Source organism: Copadichromis virginalis, unplaced genomic scaffold (genome assembly GCF_057382275.1).
Source record: "Copadichromis virginalis isolate Kocher_CV1m ecotype Utaka unplaced genomic scaffold, C_Virginalis_male_GT1.1 unmapped_scaffold_1, whole genome shotgun sequence".
NCBI classification, from domain to species: Eukaryota; Metazoa; Chordata; class Actinopteri; order Cichliformes; family Cichlidae; genus Copadichromis; species Copadichromis virginalis.
Genome location: NW_028188589.1, coordinates 8021990 through 8045316, shown reverse-complemented (window position 1 = coordinate 8045316; position 23327 = coordinate 8021990).

Genomic DNA, 23327 nt, shown 5'->3' with positions numbered 1-23327 from the left:
TGCTTCTCTGGTGCTGTTGTGTAGCAGTGTGTACACCTGAGACTGTCACCTGTCTGTCTGTCCTGCACTCTCTCTGTTTCTTTCTCTCTGATTGTGGAATAAAAGTATGAACATGTGTTTATAAGTTACACTTGTGTTTGAATCCTGCAGCTTATCACACATTTGATTTCCATGTGTGACGACTGCAAGTGTCCAGAGTGAGGACAGACTGAGGGAGCCACTGCTGCACATCATCTGTGAGGCTTTGCAGCCCTGATGATCCACCAGGACAAACTCAGCAGTGTGTGAGGAAGAGGAGGAGGGAGAGCCAGCAGCAGCTGACAGATGGAGAGAATAGACAGACTGTTCCCTGTTTGTGAAGGACTGCTAGGAAAGTTTAACATAACTGTCTGTCCTGAATCAGTGTTGGTCAAGTTACTTGAAAAAAGTAATCAGTAACTAATTACTGATTACTTCCCAAAAAAGTAATCCCGTTACTTTACTGATTACTTTTTTTCAAAAGTAATTAATTACTTAGTTACTTAGTTACTTTTTAAAAACACGATTCTACATAATCCATCATATAAAATGTAATCAAATGGAAAAGTCTCTTTTTTTAAACTTGTTTTATTAGTTTTAATCTAAACTTTATGCATCAAGCAAAAATTTAATTATATGCAACATTCTCTGACTGGAAGAAATTAGTTTAACATTGAAACCTATTTTCTGCACATTCCAGCACATAAAATAAAATATTTTTTGTGTTTACACTCAGTCTTTCAAATAGATGCAAGTAAAACACAGCAGAACATAAATAAAGTCAAAGACTCAGCGGTCCTGTTGCTCTATTTTCACCTGTAAAGCAGGAGTTGGGTAGGCGGAGGTTTACCCTGGTGCAGGTGTGCCGCGGTCAGTGGAAGAATCCGCGAGTTTCTCTGTGAGTTTCCCATTACGTCGTTGCGCACTTGGTGCTTGCTTGGAAGTTTAGGGGTTTTTTTCCGCTGTAAAAAGAAGTTTTCTTCCCACGCACGATGGACGCTAATGTTTTTGTCACTTCTTATGGAATCAAACTCAAAGTAAGGTCAGTACTTCCACGCTTTAAACGCTGCACGCTCATACTCTCTCCCACAATCGATATATGATCCAATGTTGATCTCCACACAGCTGTTGTCACTAACGGCGCACTCGCTTACGTCACTGTCGTGAGACATTCTCGCAAAGAAATCACGGTTTTAGTAACGCAGCGTTCCTACGGGAAAGTAACGGTAATCTAATTACCGTTTTTGCAATAGTAATCCCTTACTTGGGTTACAAGTAACGCGTTACTGCCCATCTCTGGTCCTGAATCAGTCTTATTAGGTAATGTTCAAATAATGTGATCATCCCAGTGTTTTCAGTGTGGGAGAAAGTACTCAGGGCCTTCAAGTTACACACTATGAAAGGCAGCAACAAGTTTAATGTTCAGAAACCTAAAGTCTGTATCAGCAGCAGAATGGAGCTAAAAATAAATGTTGGTTTCAGTTCTATGAAGCTTTGAGTATTTTGGATCAGTAGCTGCTGTGTTTGTTGCATCATATTGCTGTAACTGTTTATATGCTTTATATATTCTGAGCTAAGTTGATCTATAGTGTTACATCATATTCTATAAGGATGTTATGTGTTTGTAGACTTTCTGCCCAGTTTGACCCATTTAGCAGAAGTCAGCCTGTTTAAGGCTCTGATATCTATTCTGTGTGACTTACAGCAGTTATGACATGGTCTGATTTTCTCACCCAATAAAGGAATATTTCATATATCAGTCTACTCTTCATTCTATCAGACACAGTTATCACAGCTCCTACATTTGCTTTTTACACATATATGTAAGCATTGAGCCACATTTAGTACCAACATATTAAATGAACAATATTTGTCCCTTATATATGATACATCTATATACACACTGTCACAGATACTTGTCTGTGAGTGAAGTGATTAATATAATAACTATAATATTGGCCATATTATATTTACATTACCACAGTGAGATGACTTTAGTCTCATGAACAACATCAGCTAATTGTTATTTACAGCTAATCTTAAACGACTGTTCAGCACAGAAATGAAGCCCAACAATCATGTTTCACAGTCCTGTGGTCTCAGCCTCAGATACTCATCAAATCACACAGAGCTCATGTAGAAACAAATGAACTAAATATGTTCTCCTTCATTTCTGTCAAACAAAGCTGTATGAAACGTTTCCAGCTGTTAGTATCATGGTTGCTAGGCAACCTGGGCAGCGCGACGGAGGCTAGACGTCCCATTTCACGAGCCTACGAGCCTCGCACTTCGGCCTTAGCGGTCTTTGAGTACGCGGCCCTTGAGGACTTTAAAGCTGCAGAACCTGAATCGGGATACAGCCATGATGATCTCCAGCCTCGTGCTCGCCAACATTCTCACCTGAGTTAAGAAGACGATCACTGAAATGGTCTCAGCAGGTCCTTTGATGACAGCAATGAAATGCAGCGGTAAGGCTTTTTGGGGATTAAGTTCGTTTTCATGGCAAAGAAGGACGATGCAGTTCATCTGATCACTCCTCATAACATTCTGGAGTGCAGGCAAAATGCTATTATAAAAACTTAAGCAGCAACTTCTCCAGGTTCCAATATTTATGCAATTCTCAAACCTTTTGGCCACGACTGTATAACCTCTTCTGAAGTTTAGTGGATATTATACATGGTTATGCTCAGGATGTGTCGGCCAGTTTCCACTGGAAACGCCTTTTGGTTAAACTGTCAGCGAGGAATTTGCATTTGCACTGTTACATTTTTATATAACTTTAATGCACATAAACAACAGCTGCTTGTTTCAGTGAAAATACATTGATGGGTTTTTAATAAAGTTGTGCAGCTGTAAAGTATTTTGTCTGGTGTCAATTCTATCGTCAGCTACATCGTTATGGCAAATGTTCAAATGTATATGGTGATAAATATCTTTGGTCATATGGTCCTGCTCTGTCTGTCACCTTCTGTGTTGAGCTCATTGTTTCCTCTGTAGTGGCTGAGCTGAGTCCAAGTAGCTGAAAATGTTCCTCTGCTGCTCCGTCAGACTCTCCTCCTCCTGCTGATCAGCTGGGACACAAAACAGATCTTTGTTAGGCTCCACACTGCACTGAAGAGTCAAAGTGTCTCATATGTTCATCTGACAAGTAAAAGAACACATTTTTGTTTCCCGAGGTGGGCAACTTGTTGGAAACAAACACAAAAGGTTTGAGCACTGATACCTGCCATTGCTGGCATTGAAAGATGCAACGCCAGCAATGTGGATTGTCAAGACTCAAACCAATCATCAAGCAAAGACAACAGGGATCAAATGTACCGCATTTTGATCCGGGACGTACTCTGCATGAAAACAAGCGCTCACTCTTCCTGCTCAACAAATGACAAGGGCGGAGCCTTATACCACGTGATACAGCAGCTGTGCCGTGTGATGCTAAAATTAGCAGGGAAAAAACCACGGAGAGCACGTCAGGGATGACGAGAAAGTGACAGGAGAAAATCCGTCCCGGTCAACCACCCAAACATCAATAACGGGAACCTTATACAGCGCTGCCCTATACACGTCGAACTCCCGCAGGCACAAAGACATCACGGAGGCTATCACTTATCACCTGACCAAAGATATGGCTCCATCAACACTGTGCAAAGCGAGGGATTTAGGAAAACGATCAACACCCTAGACAAACGCTACACAGTGCCGTCCCGCAACTATTTTTCTATTGTTGCACTACCTGCTCTGTACACGCAGCGTCGAGCAACGGTGGAGACGGAATTTCAAGCAGGACAACATTTTGCTGCAACAACAAAACGTGAGACATTTGTTGTTTTATGTTTATTTATTGTTATGACAGAATCATGATCTCAATTCTAAGCCAAAAAATCGTGATTCTCATTTTATGCAAAATCGTGCAGCCCTAACATTAACACAAAACTATTGTTTCACCAGAGAAACACACATGAAGAGAGAGAGAGAGACAATAACAGCTACCAAACAGTCGTCATAATTCGTCACACAATGAGAAAAGGACAAATCAACAAGTAACAATGACTAATTAATATTAAAATCTGTAACATAATGTATTGTTTGGAGTTTAGTCTGATTGGTTCAGGATGACCTGCCATTATCCAATCACACGTCTGCTTACCTGCATCTTTTCTCTTTTTTCTAACCTGAGCACCTGATGGCTTTGAACTTTTGTTGTCCATCTTCCATTGGTTTGAATTTTGCGCTCCAGTACAAACACAAATCCCCCAACCCGAGGATCAGCACAATTAACCTAACAGACCTACACCTTAGTTCACAGATTCACTTTGTCTAAGGTTGATTTCTGGGATTTCACACAACCCAGGATTCAGATCGTGAATCCATGATGGGCTTGGATTTACATCATTATAAATGAAATGTGCTCTACTTGGAAGCAGCCGGCCCCGCCCCTTTTGACGGGTTGTGTGAGACTTTAAATCATCAAACTGTAAATTATAAATTTAAATTGTTATTGATCCTTTACCCCGAGTCCTAAAGTGTAGATTTATTTTCTTACTCTTCTTATATTTATTGTTTGTTTACTTGCACCGCTGTAACTGCAGCCTCGTCGTCTCGTCTCTCTATATGCTGGACTGTCTGTAGCGGAGATGACAATAAAGTTTACTTTGACTTCAGCAGCGCGCAGGCGCACCGAGGGCTCTCGCGCTCACTTTATAGAATTTAGAAAAAACATGGGTGCAGATTATAAGTCTGTATCATAATATCTGTTTGTTGTTTTTATTTTGTTTTGCGAGTTGGTTATTAGATGCCGCTCCAGCCAGCCAGAGACTCCCCGCCGCCCCGCCCTCTCCTCCCTGTGCCGCCAGCAGCAGGCGCACCTCGCAAACGGAGGGCGCCCTTACTCCCAGCAAATGGCTGATAGAAAACCGATCGGTGCCTACGAATTTCCCAATATGCGCTGGCATGACGTCGGGGAAGCATGGGTACGACCGATTATTTTATTTTTTTCTTGCCCGTGATGCCCCCCCACCACGATGCATTCTATTGGTTTGCACACTTACACACACCCAGCTGTGGTTTCCTGTTTTGCTGGACTCTGGAGAGCCCCGCCTTTAACGCTCTTCTCTCACAGAGAGCAACAGAAAACTTGGAAAAACTCCAGATTGACTGAACTCAGTTCAAAGTTACCTTGACACCTTTAGATGTGAGACGTAGTGATGGTCCGCTTGAAGCTGACGCTCCGGTGCGTGTGTCAGAAAGATCAACGCGCTGCTTCAGAAGCACCGTGTCGAGGCTTGATTCGTTTGGCCAGAGTCACGTGATCAGTGACGTCTGAAGCTTCGTTTAGAACGTACCTTTTTTAAATCGAACTTTATTGAAACACAATGAGTATACAACATACAAACAGATGAAGTTTACAAAAGAACAGAACATGAACATACAGAACCAGGAGTAAAAAAAATTAGTAGGCGAAAAAAATCAACATATTGTAACGTGCAGTGGAGATGAAGCCAGCCGCGGAGGTGTGCAGGTGGATAGCGAATGAGCAACAGCTTCTGACTTTCCAAAAAGTACTCATTTATTTACAATATCAAAAATAAAAGTGCTACCTCTACCACACATTACTAAAGAGCACACTAGTCCGCGTACACACGGGAGCATCCATTACAGGAGGAGTGCGAAGAAGAACAAAAAGGGGGTGACACCAGTCGTGAGACAGGAGGCGCCGCCATGTGGTGATACACTGCATTACAATAGCAACTGTTACAATATAAATATTGTTCTGAGAGGCTTTTTGTTGGTTGAGTCTGAAATTGATTGTATGTACAATTCATATCCTTATAAAACGGCAGAAATATGGTGTTTTATTAATAAACTTACCTTTATGGATATAAAATAGCTAAAAGTATTAACAAATATTTTATAAAAAAACATTTATCATTCTTCCTGGGGAACTTAAAGAAAAAGAATAAAACATTTTCCATCGTAAAGAAAACTCCCTTAAAATATGGACAATAACAAAACTGCTAAATTCTTCCAGGATCTCTGTGTAGAGGAACCAAAAGAGATGTGCCACAGTTTCTGGATGATCCCCACAGAAAGTTCAATTAGTATTTATGTCTCTTTTAAATGTTACCATATAGTGACTGGCTGGGTAACATTTATGAAGAATTTTATAGGAGATTTCCTTCACCTTGTTCACAATTAGATATTTATGGGATCATCCAGACTGTCTTCCAGGTGATATCTGGAACATGTCGGTTCCAGTAAGATATTCTATATATGGGAGAGACATGATATCTTCTTGGAATAAACTACGTATTCTCTTATTGCTGTTACCAAGTTCCTGTGAAAAGCAGATTTTTCCCACTGCTGACTCAGCTGGATCAGGGAGAGTGACTGAGGCAGATATTGAGCTGTCAGTGTTTTTATATAACATTAAAGTCCCTGAGGGTATGGCACCAAGCACCATTGAGAATTCCCCAACACTGTTTGACAAGTTTGACGAGCATCTTGACTTTTGGTCTTTGGATATTAACAGTCCTGGATATGTGACTTCTTGTTTAACAGAAATGTTACAGAGAGCATTTGCAGTGCAGCCTTTAATTGGTAGTAATTCACATTTTTTTAGATTTCGACATAAAGCAGATGCCTCAGAGAAATCACTAATAACGCTAAGGGCTGGACGGATTAGATTTGCATTCTTCAAGAAGAGTGTGGTGTCATCAGCTAGCTGGCTGATGATGAGCTCCTTATCAGCTGTGCTGATTCCTTGTATAACAGGTCAAATCTCGGGGTGGAGTCTTAATCGTTTTAATTGAGCTATTGCCATTCGTGTACAAGGTTTTGATAGCTTTACAGAAAAATGCCAAATTTTTCCAAAGAGTGGAAAATAAATTGATGTTCAATTGTATCAAAAGCCTTTTAAAAATCCAGGAAGAGAATGAAGCTATAGTCAGATACCAAATCAGAGTAATCAAGTAGATCTAAAACCAGTCTCATGTTCTTAGAAAGGTGTCTGTTTCTCATAAAGCCTGATTGTGTCTCATCGATAATTGTGTCCAAGAACTCTTTCATTCTGTTAGCAAGTACTAAAGCCATAATCTCATAGTCATCATTGAGCAGACAGATGGGTCTCCAATTATCAATAAGAAGTAAGTCTTTGTTTGGCTTTGGAATAAGTGTTATGAGACCCTGAGTAAGAGTAGGAGGGAGGATGTTATTCTCTACACTTCCTATGAAAAGCTGCAGTAAGAACGGAGCCAGGAGATTAGAAAATGATTCATAAAACTCTGCAGTTAAACCATCTGTGCCGGGAGATTTGTTGGCCTTAAGTGCAGAAATAGGATTACAAACGTCCTCCACAGTCAGAGGGCTGTCACAGTGACTTCTATCTTCCACAACAATAGTTTTTAGGTTTTTAATATTATTGAGAAACAGCGTTGAGACATATATATATATATATTCTACTTTTCTAAATGATTGACTATTTCAATGGAGAACCTAAATGACACGGACCCGTGTTTGTTATTACATATCTCTATTTTGAATGTGACAAGTCTATCATTCCCTGTTATTCATAGGTATTCACAGAGTTTTTGGCCTTTTTTTCCTCTATAACAGTTAATTGACTCTTTACAGTGGCCTGCTATGGTTAATAATAACATGTTCAGTCATGAGTGAAATCAAAGCTTTTCTTCACTTTAGCATTTAACATTCCCAACAATATAATGTGATACCTTAATTAAAACACAGCTAATAAAACACAATTTTCTTAATGCAAACATCAGTGACTCAACATTAGCAACCAAAGGGTTCAGTCTGCAGCTCACACTCATGTGAAGCTACAGCCTCCCCCTTTAGTCTCTGTCATCCTTCTGCTCCTGCACAAACAAAGCAAGACAAAACCTCCACCCTTCTTCTACAGGCTGGGTGAATTGTTGTGGACATTCACTAATCCTAAAGTCGGCACCGTTTTTGTCTCAGTATCAAGTCAGTTAAACTTTTAGTCGTCAGTCCATCACAGTCCAGTCACATGCATACATCCACACACATTCATACCAGATATTGCTGATAATGGAGTCTCACGCGCAGCCTATTCGAGCCTCCATCACCAGCAAGATGACGTCATCATTTTAAAGGAAAACAGCTCCTTGTTTTTGGACTGGATTGACTCGCTGCAATCCTTTTAGGCTCAGGACTTCTCATGTGATCAATGTCACATATAAGTGAATTTCTCCCAAGCCCATTATAATCATGGAGAAAAACACTTTGCCACTATTTCCAGTAAGAATATTTTATAGCGCTTTAAAGTTCAACCTCTCAGGTCTGGATTAAAGAGCTGATTTGTTAAATCGGGAACTCACAAAATACCAAAATATCACCACCGCTGGATCACACCTCTCAGATGTTCTTATCTCAGTGCACTGTAACAAAAGCACAAACAAACGCAACCAATAAAATACTAATAAAGTAACAAATACTGGGGCCCATTGCAAACATGTCCAAGCATAAAACCATCTTTCTCTCTCTTAGAGAAAGAAAACAATCCAAACCTCACTGATAAAATCAACCTAGTGTCAAGCAAAACCCAAAAATCAACCAAAACTTCACCAGAAAGTTTTCCTCCCTCCCGGGACAATATTGTGCAGGAATACAGGCACCGTAACTCCTTTTGCACTGACAAAAACATGTTGGATTGACTTGATTCAATAGTGGACACTGGTTGCACACAAAGGTTTTGCTTTGGCAGAAACTTAAACAACTGAGTTAAATCAACACAACCTTTTCATATTCAGTAAACCTGCATGTTGTGTTCATAAAACACGATTGAAACATGTTCAGATGGAGTAAGTTGAGCTCCTGGAACATTTTAATCCTTCAATTGAAATTGAATGGGTCTACAACAACCACCATCCTCCTATCTCTATCCTGGTTGCAGCAGGGCTGGGAAATAACCCTGAAGTGATAGGTTACCAGGCAGGGTACACCCTGGACAGCTCACCAGTCTATCAGATAGAAACACACAGCAGTTTACATTCATGGATAATTTAGCCCAGGACCTTCTTACTGTGGAGCAACAGCACTAACCAGCATGCCAACAATGGAGGAAATACAGGAAAGCTATGATTTCCTGTATTTGAGGCAGAATTCTTTTGTTCTTGCCCTTGACAGGTTAATCCACAATAAATAGCAACAGCATGCATGTGGTGTGTGTGTCGTTGTCTGCCTCTTATAACTCCAGTGATTTTCCTGTAGTTTGAAATCTTATGCGGTGTTGACACAATAATTTGTTGTAAACCAGGAAATTCCCAACTGTGGTAGAAAGCACAGCTTAGCCTTAGAAAATGTTCAAAGAAAAGTCGTCACTTCCTGATTTCTGCTTCACTGATAAATATTGTCACACTGGGGTTTTTGCAAATGATATCAGTGAGCACTGTGTGGCAGCTGGAGTCAGACAACTGAAGCTCCCACAATCAAGACCACAAACAGCTTTCAAAGGAGATTTGAAGCTTTTCTGGCAGCAAGCTTCATGATTTATGGGACTGGAACTGGAACAGAAACTACCTGATCACCAATGGTGAGCTGGCATGGAATTATTTTTATGACATTTTATCAAAGTTATAAATAAGCATGCCCATTAACACATAGTGAGTGAGCATGTTGTCTTCCCACGCAGTGAACAGCGGATGCTAATGTTTTTGTCACTTTTTACAGAGTCAAACTCAAAGTAAGGTCAGTGCTTCCACGCTTTAAACGCTGCACGCTCACACTCTCTCCACACTCGATAGATTATCCATTGTTCATCTGCACACAGCTGCGGTTTTAGTAACGCAGTAACGCAGCGTGCTTACGGGAAAGTAACAGTAATCTAATTACCTTTTTTGCAATAGTAATCCCTCACTTTACTCGTTTCTTGAAAAAGTAATCTGATTACTTCCCATCTCTGGTTGGAGCTGTGCACTTGTGGGTTCCACCTTGTGTACACGTTTATCTTTGCTGTGTGTACTTGTACCTCTGAGTGGAAGCTGAACTCTTGAGGTCGAGTATCGAAGCATCAGCTGTGACGTTAAAGTCCAAACAGCTCGTTCATTTGACGTGCAAATGAACGAAGGTAACGCCGTTTTCATGTGGATGTGTCACTGAGACACTTTCCACATCCACAGCTCACAAAATGGGAAAACTATAGAAGTATAACAATGAAGAAGTTACTATGTTACGGGTCCCAAGGATGAAGACCTCGATGACAAATATGTTACCTGTAAAAGCAGGTGAAGAGCAGAGTAAGGAAGACACGATGCGTCTCTGCTTTCCTCCAGAACGTGTCTGAGTCTGATTTATTTCACACAAATAAATGCTATAAAACACTAAACATGAGCTTTCAATATACTGTTCAGCTGGTTCCTCATTCACATCAATGACATTTACTTATTTCACAACATCAGTGAAATATACTCTTTTTAACTGGTTCAGTTTCTCAAGTTCACACTTCTTTCCATAACAGCTACATCCTTTTATCATATCAATAAACACATCACATTGTCTTCTGCAGTGTCTTACTGGCTAAACAGTTCTATTCAATAACAGCATTGGTAAATACATTACATTTGTTCCTGTTATGTTGTGGCAAGGATTTGTCCACCAGGGGGCAACAGTGGTTGGGGAGCTTTCAGTCTGTGGGGGCGCATGCCCCGGTTCTCTTAATAAAGAAGCAACTGTGAGCTAAACATGGTCTCCGTGGTTCCTTGGTCTTAGGATATCACATATGGCGACGAGGGTAAAAGCCAGGTTTTGCTGTGAAGTTACACCGTGCTAAGTGACTTATGAACTGAGGTTGGCAAGTGGTACAGCGCTAGCATCTGTGGGAAGTGGAGCGTAACCCTCAGTGTGGAATAATGGCTACCACTTTGGGCTCGGTGGCACCGTTCGACAGCGAGCTGCAATCCTGGGAGGAATATTGTGAGATTTTGGATTACTTCTTTGTGGCGAATGATATTAAGGAGGAGAAGAAGCGAGCGGTACTGTTGAGTTGCGTGGGCGCACAGACCTATGCCCTGATTAGGAACCTACTCAGTCCGGTCAAGCCAGGGGATCGTTCTTATGCTGAGTTGGTGGGATTGTTGAACAATCATTTTCACCCTAAGCCGAGTGAAATTGTGCAGCGGTGGAAGTTTAACACACGGAATAGAAGGCCGGAGGAAAGTGTGGGCGATTATGTAGCGGAGCTGAGGAAGCTCGCACAGGACTGTAACTTTGGTGACTCCCTGACGGTGATGCTGCGGGATCGTTTAGTATGTGGAATAAGCGACGACAGAATACAGCGCAGATTGTTAGCAGAGGATTCGCTAACATTTGAAAAGGCGCTGAAGTTTGCTCAAGCAATGGAGGCTGCTAACAGAGACATTGTGGATTTGAAGAGCATGACAGAACAGTCGCGATTCACTAAAGGATTAGGAGCCGTGAACAAGATGGAGGACGGCGGCTCGACGTCACAACAGGTTGTCAGGAAGTGCTACAGATGTGGAGGACTAAATCATGTGGCCAAGGACTGCAGGTTTGTTTCAGAAAAATGCCACAACTGTGGAAAGGTGGGACACATAAAAAGGGTTTGCCGAATGAAAATGGAACAAAAAGGAGGGCGTGGCAGACAAGGTAAACAAGCCCATTTCTTGGAAGAGGAGAATGTGGAGAGTGAGGAAGAAGGAGCTGAAATGCACCACATAAAGGCAAGTGTGACTATGTATAATGTGCATGAGGAGATTAGCATCCCAAGGGAAGAACCCATCAGACAGAAGCTAAAAGTAAATGGACAGAATGTGACATTTGAAGTAGACACAGGCTGTGGTTACACTATCATGTCGAAGGAGTCATTTAAAAAACTTTTTGAAGGCAGTAAGGCGCCCAAAGTAAGCAAGTGTGGAATCAAACTGAGAACGTATGGAGGCCACAAGGTACCCGTGTGGGGAGCAGCCCAAGTGCAGGTGGAATTCAGAGACAGTAAGAAAACACTGGATGTGGTGGTGGTTGAAGGGGCTGGAACTAGTTTGATGGGTCGGGGATGGATTAAGGCCCTCCAATTAGACTGGCAACCTGTACATAAGATAGAAGGCGGAGATGATGCCTTACAGCGGATACTGGCCAGACATGAAACAGTGTTTAAGGATGAGTTGGGAACGCTGAAGGGGTTTGCGGCAAAGATACATGTAGCTAAGGATGCTAAACCGTGCTTCTATAAGCCCCGATCAGTTCCGTTTGCTATGAAAAAGAAAGTGGAGCAGGAACTGGAGAGACTGTTGGAGGAGAAAATCATCCAACCAGTGAAATTCTCAGAGTGGGCCGCACCCATTGTACCCATACTAAAGCCAGACTCCAGCGCCAGAATTTGTGGTGACTACAAACTGACTGTTAACAAGGTGTCGCCTGTAGAACAATACCCCATTCCACGAATGGAGGACATGATAGCGGGGCTGGCGGGAGGAGAAAAATACACCAAGTTAGATATGAGTCACGCATATCAACAGGTTGTACTTGATGAGGAATCTAGAAAGTATGTCACAGTGAACACACACAAGGGTTTGTTTACATACACCAGGTTGCCATTTGGCGTGAGTTCAAGTCCTGCCATTTTTCAGCGCACCATGGAGAGTGTGTTGCAAGGTCTGACCAATGTCGCAGTGTATCTGGATGACATCATCCTGACGGGAAAGAATGACAAAGAACATCTTCAAACACTGGAGGGAGTGCTGCAGCGCTTGGAGGAGGCGGGCCTGCGCTTAAAAAGGAGCAAATGTCAATTCATGGAGAAGGAAGTGACATTTTTAGGACATCGGGTGGATAAGACCGGTTTACATCCAGTGCCGGCAAAAGTGAAAGCAGTGCAGGAGGCGCCACCCCCAAAATCAGTGACAGAGCTCAAAGCTTATTTGGGGTTGTTGAACTTCTATAATAAGTTCTTGCCAAACTTGTCCACACTGTTGGCCCCACTGCACAAGCTTCTGAGAAAGGGGGAACCATGGTGTTGGGGACCAGCACAGGAGAAGGTTTTCGGCAAATCAAAGGAACTGTTGCAGTCAAGCAGTGTATTGGTACACTATGATGAGCAAAAGGATTTAATTCTTTCTTGCGATGCGTCCCCCTATGGAGTGGGAGCAGTACTAGCTCACCGCATGCCAGATGGTCAGGAAAAACCCATTGGGTTTGCATCGCGTACCCTGAATGCAGCAGAAAAGAACTACTCACAGCTGGATAAAGAAGGATTGGCTGTGATATTTGGTGTACAGTATTTTCATAAGTACCTGTACGGCAGGAAGTTCATGATTATCACGGATCATAAGCCATTGATAAGTTTGTTCCATGAGTTGAAGGCCGTCCCTCAGATGGCGTCACAGAGGATCATGCGATGGGCAGTGTTATTAAGAGCCTATGAGTATGTCATTAAATACAGAGAAGGCAAAAATAACAGTAATGCTGATGGTCTGAGTCGTCTCCCTCTTCCAGAGAACCTCCCTAAAGAGGTGGCAGCTGAGGACCAAGTGTTGATGGTAGATCAGGACCAGGAGGGCGTGATGACATCTGAGCAGCTGCAAAGATGGACAACCAAAGATCCCATACTCTCCAGAGTGCGTGAGTATGCTATGAGAGGATGGCCCACTACGCAGCATCCTAATTTTCAGCCCTACAGACAGAGACAACAGGAGCTGAGTGTGCAGGATGGGTGTGTGCTGTGGGGGGCGAGGGTGGTGATACCAGAACGAGGTCGACGCCCCCTTTTGGAACAGCTACATCAGTCACACCCAGGAATGAGCCGCATGAAGGGCCTGGCCAGAAGCTACATGTGGTGGCCGCATATGGAGAATGACATTGAAGACAAGGTGAGGTCCTGCAGTACATGTCAAGAACATAGACACAGGCCACAAGAGGCACCGCTACACCCCTGGGAGTGGCCAGAAAAGCCCTGGAGAAGGATACATATCGATTATGCGGGCCCGTTTTTGGGTAAAATGTTCTTAGTAATAGTGGACGCCCACTCCAAATGGTTAGATGTGTATACAGTTCCATCCGCTACAGCAGCTGCAACCATAGACTGCCTGAGAAATTGTTTCAGCACGCACGGCCTTCCAGAGATGGTGGTCTCAGATAATGCCCAGTGTTTTGTAAATGCACAAACTAAAGAGTTCATGGCAAAGAACGGAATCACTCACGTCACCTCCGCTCCATATCACCCCGCCTCCAATGGGTCAGCAGAAAGAGCAGTGCAAACGTTCAAAGAACTCATGAAAAAGAGTACTGGAGACACACTGGCAACCAAGTTAAACAGGGCTCTGTTTAGTTACAGAATCACACCACAGTCCACAACAGGGAAGTCTCCCGCTGAGTTGATGATGGGCCGGAAGTTGAGGTGTACTCTTGATCTCATACACCCTGACTTGAAACAAAAAGTGACAGCAAAACAAGATAGCCAAAGACGGTATCATGATAGACATGCCAAGGAACGCATGTTTGTTATTGGAGACACAGTATATACCAGAAACTATGGCAGAGGACCCAAATGGATACCAGGACTTATACAGGAGATGACGGGGCCTGTTTCCTACTTGGTGATGCTGGGCAATGGGACAGTGGTGAGGCGTCACGTCGATCAGCTGTTTGCCCGCCTGGAGCCGTGCCTGGCAGCAGGAATGCCTGAAGGCCACCCAGGCGAGCCCCCAAAGGCAGCCCCAAACATCAGCGCTGAGACAGGAGACGAGGATGAGAGACACATAGAGGTGCAAGTTACACCAGTGGTGAAGCCACATATGGAGAGTAGTGATTCGTTGGAATCACCTGCCACTGGGTTACGGCGATCGCAAAGGACCAAGAGAAAGCCGGAGCACCTGAGAGACTTTGTGCCGTGATTACGGTGAACTGTTATAGGTTAACCTAAGACTGTTGGACTAAAGGTTCACTATTCCGGAGTGAAATTTCAATAAAGGCTGGGGACGGGGTTGTTGCATTTTTTTTATAAAGGTGAAGTTTTTGGTTATGGGTATTTTCTGTAGTGATTAAAACTACAGAGTAGTTCCAGTTTAAGGGGGGAGGAATGTTATGTTGTGGCAAGGATTTGTCCACCAGGGGGCAACAGTGGTTGGGGAGCTTTCAGTCTGTGGGGGCGCATGCCCCGGTTCTCTTAATAAAGAAGCAACTGTGAGCTAAACATGGTCTCCGTGGTTCCTTGGTCTTAGGATATCACAGTTCCCTCCAGTAATTTACTGGCAAAATCACTATTTAGTGCATCATGAAACACAGCTTGTTGAATCAACCCATGAATGCCTCTGTTAGCTACACAGAGTTGCTCAGAGTGCTTGTGTTACACTAGCTAATCTACTCAGTCACTTTAACAGAACTATTAACATTCACATCTCACAGAACTGATTTGATTGGAGCATTACAACACGTTTGCACAGAGCATAGGAGCGCACTGACTCTGCTTCACGAGCGCTCCACCTAACGAGCGGGCTCGCGGTGCGGTCGCGCGGGACACTCCTCTGGTTTTCTCCCGTGTTTACATATAAATAACTTTGGCGGACCGCCTTAACTCTCCCATTCACATTAACGTGGGTAACCATGGTGACAATAAACAACATTTTCGGTGCGAGCACCGTGTACCGACCTGTAAAAGCAGGTGAAGAGCAGAGTAAGGAAGACACGATGCGTCTCTGCTTTCCTCCAGAACGTGTCTGAGGAAGCAGCGGAAGGTGGGCTCCACTTACTGCTCCCCGAAACCCCGGAGCAAGCACCAAAGTTCCGCCCTCACTGCTTTCTAACATAAAATGAATCCCTGTTACATGGATTTTCTGTCCTCTTAAAGAAACTGAAAATAAATACATATAGCAATGAAAAATGTCCCGTTACATGAGTGTTTTACACAAAATAATATTCATGTGGTCATTCCCTCACAGGGGTGCCACAACTACACTGCTGTTTTGACAGAGACACAGTGTGTTTATCTAACTTGGCTGAAGCCAAAGTTCTCCAGACAAATTCAGTCTGTTTCTGCCAAGTGTGAACTCACTGGATGAGCGCCAGATACACAGAATCAAAAAGGGATAAATTACTTTTCTTATGTCATGTTCCCGTCACAAACTGGCTCAAGGAGAGGGGAAGCAGGAGTCCACAGATGAAATGTTCCTATAAATAAAGTGGAATTTATTCAAACTTTACCAAAACTTCAACACATCAAATACAAGCAGCTCAGCAGGGAGTGGATGTGTGTTGCATGTGCCAGGTGGATGCAGAGAGAGGCCAGGGCCACGTTCAAACCTGAACACGCTGCACAGTGTTTTGTTCCATTTGTTAGGGATGAATGAAATGCTTCCTTGAAAGGATGTGTGCAGTCACCAGTGGGCGTGGAAGCATGTGCGCCCTCATTTGGTGGGTGTGCAAGAAAAGTCATCCTGTCACACAGCAATGCCTACATAAATCACACCACTCTGCTTAAAATAATAATGTTTAGTGAAGCAGGTGAAGCAGGTGAAGCAAAGGGCTGCTTTTAATAGGCTGGGAGACCCAGGTGTGCTGCTTTAGCTGCTGAGCCTCTTATGACAGAACAGCGGAGAGTGGTAAGAAGGGAGGAGGGGGTCTGGCTGTGTTTGTGAACGATAGATGGTGTAACTCTGGGCATTTCTCTATCAAAGAGACGCTATGCTGTAAGGACATTGAGCTGCTAGCAGTTAGCATGAGACCGTACTATCTACCACGAGAGTTTACACACGTGATTATGATAGCTGTGTATGTCCCGCCCTCTGCTAACGCTGCAGCAGCCTGTGAGGTCCTGCACACTGTAACCAGCAGACTCCAAACACAGCACCCTCAGGCCCTTTTCCTGATCTCTGGGGACTTTAAAGATGATGTAACCATTTAATTATGGTTACATAATTAATTATGTAATTAATTATGCAAAATGCAAAACGCTCAGCTGTGTCTCCAATCAAAGCTCTGTAACTTCAGAGGTGATGTTCATATGTTGACTAATGGTTTTCTTTCATTTTTGATGTACTGCAGAATATTTGTATAAAATCCAGGCCAGGAAAATCTCCTTCATGTGTTTCTGTGTTTTGTCTTCAGCTACGTTGACACAAAGGCCTCTGCTGTGACGCTCACACCTTTGATAAAGTCTGGAGAGTGTCAGCTTCCTGTTTATAGATACAAAAATATGTAATGTTGTGAACTCTGGCCGCAGCGGCGCAAGAAAAAGGAGAATTACGGGAAGCACTCACAACAGGTAAAATCAAAATAACAAAGTAAAGTAGGATAAAATAAAAACCAACAAAAGAACAACACAATATACTTCCCCGTACTGTTACTGCTAACCTCTGTTAACCTAGTAACTCTTACCTTCTAACTGACAGCTGGTCAATAAACGAGCTCCATAAACGCTCCATATTCACCTTTACATGGAATATAAAGGGAAAAGAAGAAACACAGTGCTGTGTCAGCGTTAGACATATAGATATATCCTTGCTTTTAATACATTTGAAGGTGGGTGGGAGAGGTGCTTCTCCGCGTAGTCTACGGTCTCTTTGGGATGGGTAAAGCTTTTCCTCACATCACCATGGGTCACTAACAGCTTTGCAGGGTATAGCAGTCTGTACCTGACGCCGGTCATCCCACGTAGTCTTCCTCTCATATTTGCAAATGCGGCTCTGCGTTTCCAACAGAGGGAGGGAAATCTGGGAGGATGTTTATTTTAAAAACCCTTATACATCAGGTTCTTGTTCTCTGCAGCTTTCAGCAGAATTTCCTCACCAATGTGGTAGTAGTGCAATCTCAAGATGATGGGCCGAGGAAGATGACTTTGTTTGGGACGCTGGCGATTCACTCTATGTGCTCGATCGATGAGTGGCTTCTCCTCGAGAGATAGCGCATCCGCCAACAGGTGTGAACCAACTCAGTCATCTTGGGTCCCTCTGTGCCTTCTGGTATTCCTGCAGTTCTTAAATGATTCCTCCTGGAGTGCCTCAAGAGCTCCACATCTCTCATCTAACTTCTTTACCTCCGCAGACAAATGCTCCACAGTGGCCTGGAGAGTGGCGATGGTGTCAGAGTGGTTCGAGGCACAGTCCTGCAGTTCAGTCAAAGTGTTATCATGCCTGGCCACGTCGCTTTTTATGTCCGAAATTGAGGGCTGGATGCTCTGGTTCAAGGATGATATCTCGCCTCCTATGGTGGTAGAAATCTCTAATATGCAAGTGTCCAGTGCTAGTTAGTTAGTTCTAGTTCTAGTGGTTAGTGGGGCTTTATTTGATGATTCTAGTGTGTGTTACATTGTTGTCATATTGTTGAGTCGCAGAGCTGCACAGTGTTACAGTTTCTGTAGAGTCTGGTATAAGGAACTCAGATCCCTCTGTGAATAATGTTCACTGAAACTGATCTGTAGTTAATGAACTAGTCAGGATTTACACTAGAGAACGTTTCTGCCATTACATGGCCTGTATTTGTAGAGCGCTTTACTCGTCCCTAAGGACCCCAAAGTGCTTTTTTGCCCAAGGACACAACGACCGAGACTGTCCAAGCCGGGGCTCGAACCGGCAACCTTCCGATTACAAGACGAGCTGCCAACTCTTGAGCCACGATCGCCCCACATATTGTTGTCTTTTGTTGCAGACACCAAGTGTTGAGATCCTGTCTCAACCTCCTACATTCTTCCAGCAGGTTACACATTATTTTTTGTATTTGGAATCAAATATATGTGTCAGTTGGGCCTAGTGCAGGGGTCAGCAACCTTTAACACCCAAAGAGCCTTTTGGACCCGGTTTCCACGCAAAGGGTCAGGGTTCGGGAAAACACTGGGAGCCGCAAATACTTTGTGACATCTAAAATGAAGATAACACTGTGTATATTGTTTTTACCTTTATGCTTTGTGTGAACAACTACAGTGTGTTGCTTATGAAATCCATGAAGTGCTACAGAGAAAATTACATTTGATTTATGTAATGAACACATTTTGAGCTCTTAAAGAAATATAACAAAGGAAAGCTGAACTACAATGATCCATGTAGCAAACACAAACTGTTATATCGCCTTTGGGCTTTTGGAGCCTCGACCTGACTTTTAAAAAAAGCGCGTTCATGCAAACATCGTCGGGTCTGCCGTGATATGTTTACAACGGGACTTCTGCTCCTGAACCTCTGCGCACAGCGTCTGCAGGTCGGGGCTGTACGAAGTCACTTTATCTCTACAGGACTGTAAGCTGTCGTCTGTGAGGCGTGAGCGTGTTTGTTTGAACACAGTTCACGGTGGAGAACAGCTGCTGACATAATGTGGATCCAAGATCCATAACTGGCCTACCTGGGGCTGAAAGTCTCCATAAATGCAGGCGTTTCGGCGGCTACACCGGCTTCCACGAGTGTGACGCTTATTTTGAGAAAATAATAGAATATAAATGTATTTTTATATTTCAATATCACAATAATCTTCCAATGTAGAACTACAAGTTAAAAAAGAAGTAACATAAATCAAATCCACTTCAGCTAAATACTTCTCATTTATTTCCATCTTACATGCTGTGACTGCAGCCATTCCCACATCTCTGTGAATGGGACTCATGGACATGGATCAGTGGTTGTTGATCAATGGTCCTGAGAATCTGCATAATTAAGATGAAGGAACGGAGCTCCCAGCCCATCGTTCCTGCAGCTGCTTTCAGTCTTTATGCAAATGTCCTGTTTGTAAGACTGAAACCTGCAGCTGAGACTGAAGACGTCACCTGATGATGACGACACGTTTCTCCCACAAAACGCTGCGTCCAGATGAACAGAAGCAACAGACTCACTTTCCTGGATGATTGAGATGCATCAAGACTTCATTGTGTGTTACTTCTCATTCAGCACAGACACATTATTCCTGTTAGGTCATGTCAGCTGTCACTCAGTACAAGCACAACTGTGAACAACACAAACTTCTCTTCAATGTGTCACAGAAACACTAAGTGTGAGAGCCTGTATGACACACAGGACAGACTGTAAGCTCTGCTGGCTGCACAGCACTTTGTAGCAGTTTTCCAACATGTCCTCCACCCGTGATGTCAGTGGTGGGACCCCAGTCACAGCACTCAGCACCACCTCCTTTAAATGGATTTTATAGCAGTTCCTCCCGTTACTCGGTGCAACGCTTCTTAAATGTGTTTTTGCAGGATAAAACACAGCAGGTGGTGTAGAGAGGACGTCAGCTGACGGAGCAGAGGGAGGCAGACTGTGGATAAATGACAGAGTGAGAGGAGAGCAACCATGACAGAAGCACAGGTGTGGCAGATAGAAGTGGCTTTATAGACACTTATTGTCAGTCCTCGTGCATGCTGTGGAAATAAGTGTCTGTGTCATGAGGTGACATGTGAGCTTATCTTTGGTCAATAAAGCTGAACGACCAGTTTTCACTTTGCTTGTTACGCTTGTTTAGTGATGTCTGGGTTTCTGTGGAGCCCGAATTTTGATGAGTTCTGGTGAAATCATCTGAGATCATCTGAGCATCGGTGAAGAGTCAGCAGAGAAAGTGTGGGACAGAAGTTTGCTTTGGACACATGGACTGAAATCAAAAAGTAACAAACAGGATTTCCAATGGACAGTATGGAGAAGTGAAAGTACACAAAGGCTGTGCTGGAACACGTGTGTTACACTTTTTGACAGCTGAGAACAAAACACAATATTTTGCATCATCTCTGCAGTGTCTCTTCTTTCCTCTGCTGTTGTGCTTTTAGCTCCAAACTGTTTCAAATGGTTTGTCAGCAAGCTGACCTCTGACCTCTGCAGTACTAACTCCTGACCCGTACAAAGAGCGGGCGTTTCTGACCTTTGACCTGCAGCTGTATGTCTCTCAGTCTCAGTTCTTCTCTCCGTCACTGATGGAGCAGGTGTAGTTGCTGCTGACAGTCAGTCGTTTGTTTTCTCAGAGTGAGGCTGAAGTCTGAACTGTTCAGAGCATCAGGTCTCATCAACGTGCGCTGCTGTAACGCCGCTTTGTCCTCTGAGATCACCAGGTATGAAACCTGAGTGCTGACAGAGCAGCATGTTCCCCCTCATTCACCTCCACCACCACAGCCAAGGCATGCTGGGAAACTGAGGACACACAGACGGAGAACTGAAGTGTCTGCTGTGTGTTCATCTCAGAGTCCTCACAGGTGACACATTAGCTCCAGAACACCAAGCCAGGTGTTTGAAGCCTGACAGGGATTCTTCCCATCCAGAGGGAGGATTTAGCTGCACAACAATGAACATTAGTGTGTAGTTTAGAAACACAGACTGTGCCTGCACTGCATCTAGTGAAGAAAAGTGTTACTGCGAGAGAACGAGGCTCCTTTAAAGCAGCTGATATTAAGGTTGAAAAATCAACAATAAGCTGATGTAATCAACGTTTCACAAAATGGTCAGCAGCTAAAATCTGGAGCCGTTCTTTGGTGGTAATTAACAGTTTGTTCTTGTTAGCTAATTATGTCATTAAAGGTAGCAGCAGAAGCCTTGTGTTGAAAGCCCATTCACTCACACATTCACACAGTATGTGTGTGTCTGTGTTACACTGTGGACATCCCTTCTGTTGGAGCGCCATCTTGTGGCAGGTTTAAGAAATGTTCTTCTTGTAAATCCAAACTGATGCACCTCCATAGCAGACTGTGGAGGCTTTCAGTGACATGAAGACTTGATTTATACTGTCATATTCTCCTGTTACACAAAGCACAGCACGCTGAACATGGATGAACTGAAACTCCCAGCATCTGACTGAGGAAAAGCACAAATCATTCTCACACTGACTCCTGCTTGATTTTAGATTTGCTTTCAAATCCTCACACTTTCATATGAAGCACTAAATGGGCTCCAGACTGTTTATCTCAGCTTCCTGTCAAACACACTGCTGCTCACACCGAGGCTCAGTTTACTCCTCCAGCCTGGCTTAACCTGCTGTCTGTTAAAAACAGTCCCACACTCCTCTGTTTAATCCTTCTGATCAGACTCTTTGATTTTGTATTGTTTTTACCTGAAGTTGTGTTTTTGACATGGTTCTGTCTGTGAAATAAAGCTCACACACACACTGCTACAGTCCTTCATACACTTAGAAACGAAGCTGCTCCTTTCCTCAGTGCTGACACATAAAGAAGAGTTGGTTTTATATCCAACACGTCTCTGTTCCAGAAAACAGCTTCAGCAGCCTCTGAGTCTGAACTTGGAGTTGGTTATAAGCCACAGGCCTGTGTGCACAGCAATGAGGAAATATAATGCAGTAAGTGAAACATGGATGTGTGGAACAGATTATCCCAAAGGTTGATTCTGTTCATCTGGACGTTCTCAGTGAAACATTTGGTCTCTCGGTCAGGTGACTCCTTTAGTCTCAGCTGACTGCAGCTTTCCAAACCTTTGTCACTGGATCACTCACTTCATCTCCAACGTGTCCCTGACACAGACAGCTGGAGCCGTTACAGCAAAATCATTGATCATCGTTTTTAGAACATTAGCTGGTGTTGGTGGGCAGGCTAGCAGTGCTAATTGTTAGCACTAGTTCTGCTGCTCTCCCTTTGTCTCTGTTATTGTTGGTCTTTAGTGAACAATAGAAAGTGTCTTCATGAGACTGTTGCCTAATGTTCAAATGTAGATAACACCACCTGCACCAACCTGTTACACAGCACAACCCTCTGGTGTAGCTTTGGCTGGAGCACATATTGGCAGCTCCAGTGACATCACCACTCCATGGTGACATCATCTCTACAGACTGTGGCTGTTACATATCCTCACCTGGTAATAATAAGACTGTCCTCAGCTGCACACAGCTCCAAGATGAACAAACTGAAGTAAATACAAATTAGAGTTACGATAGATTGAAATCTTGTAATCAGAGCTAATTCTTAGTGAAACTCTCACAACATCATATCATGATCCTGGGTTAGTGTCTCGGTCTCAGATCACAACATCAGCACAGGCTTGGCTTGGGTGAGGTATTGAGTGGTTCTTGTCCATGACAGCTGCAGGTACAGTGCCATCAGCCATGCTGCACCACATGTCTGCCCAGGAACATTAGTGTGGCTGAGTCTCATGTAAACATTGTGCTAAAGTGGTGGGAAAGTGGCTGCAAGCTGGCTGCACTGTGTCCAATACTCTCAGTATGATATCCACAAACCTCTGAGTGTCACAGAGTGGGCCTGTGCTCAGCTCACTGTGCCCCATTCAATTCTACTTGCATAGTTTTACAAGTAAAATTAAATATACAAGTTGCTCAATGATAAGTTATTGTAGTAACAACTAAGTCCATGGTTATTATTTGTTAATAGTAGCTTAAAGCTTCTGCACCAATCATGGAGCAGCAGG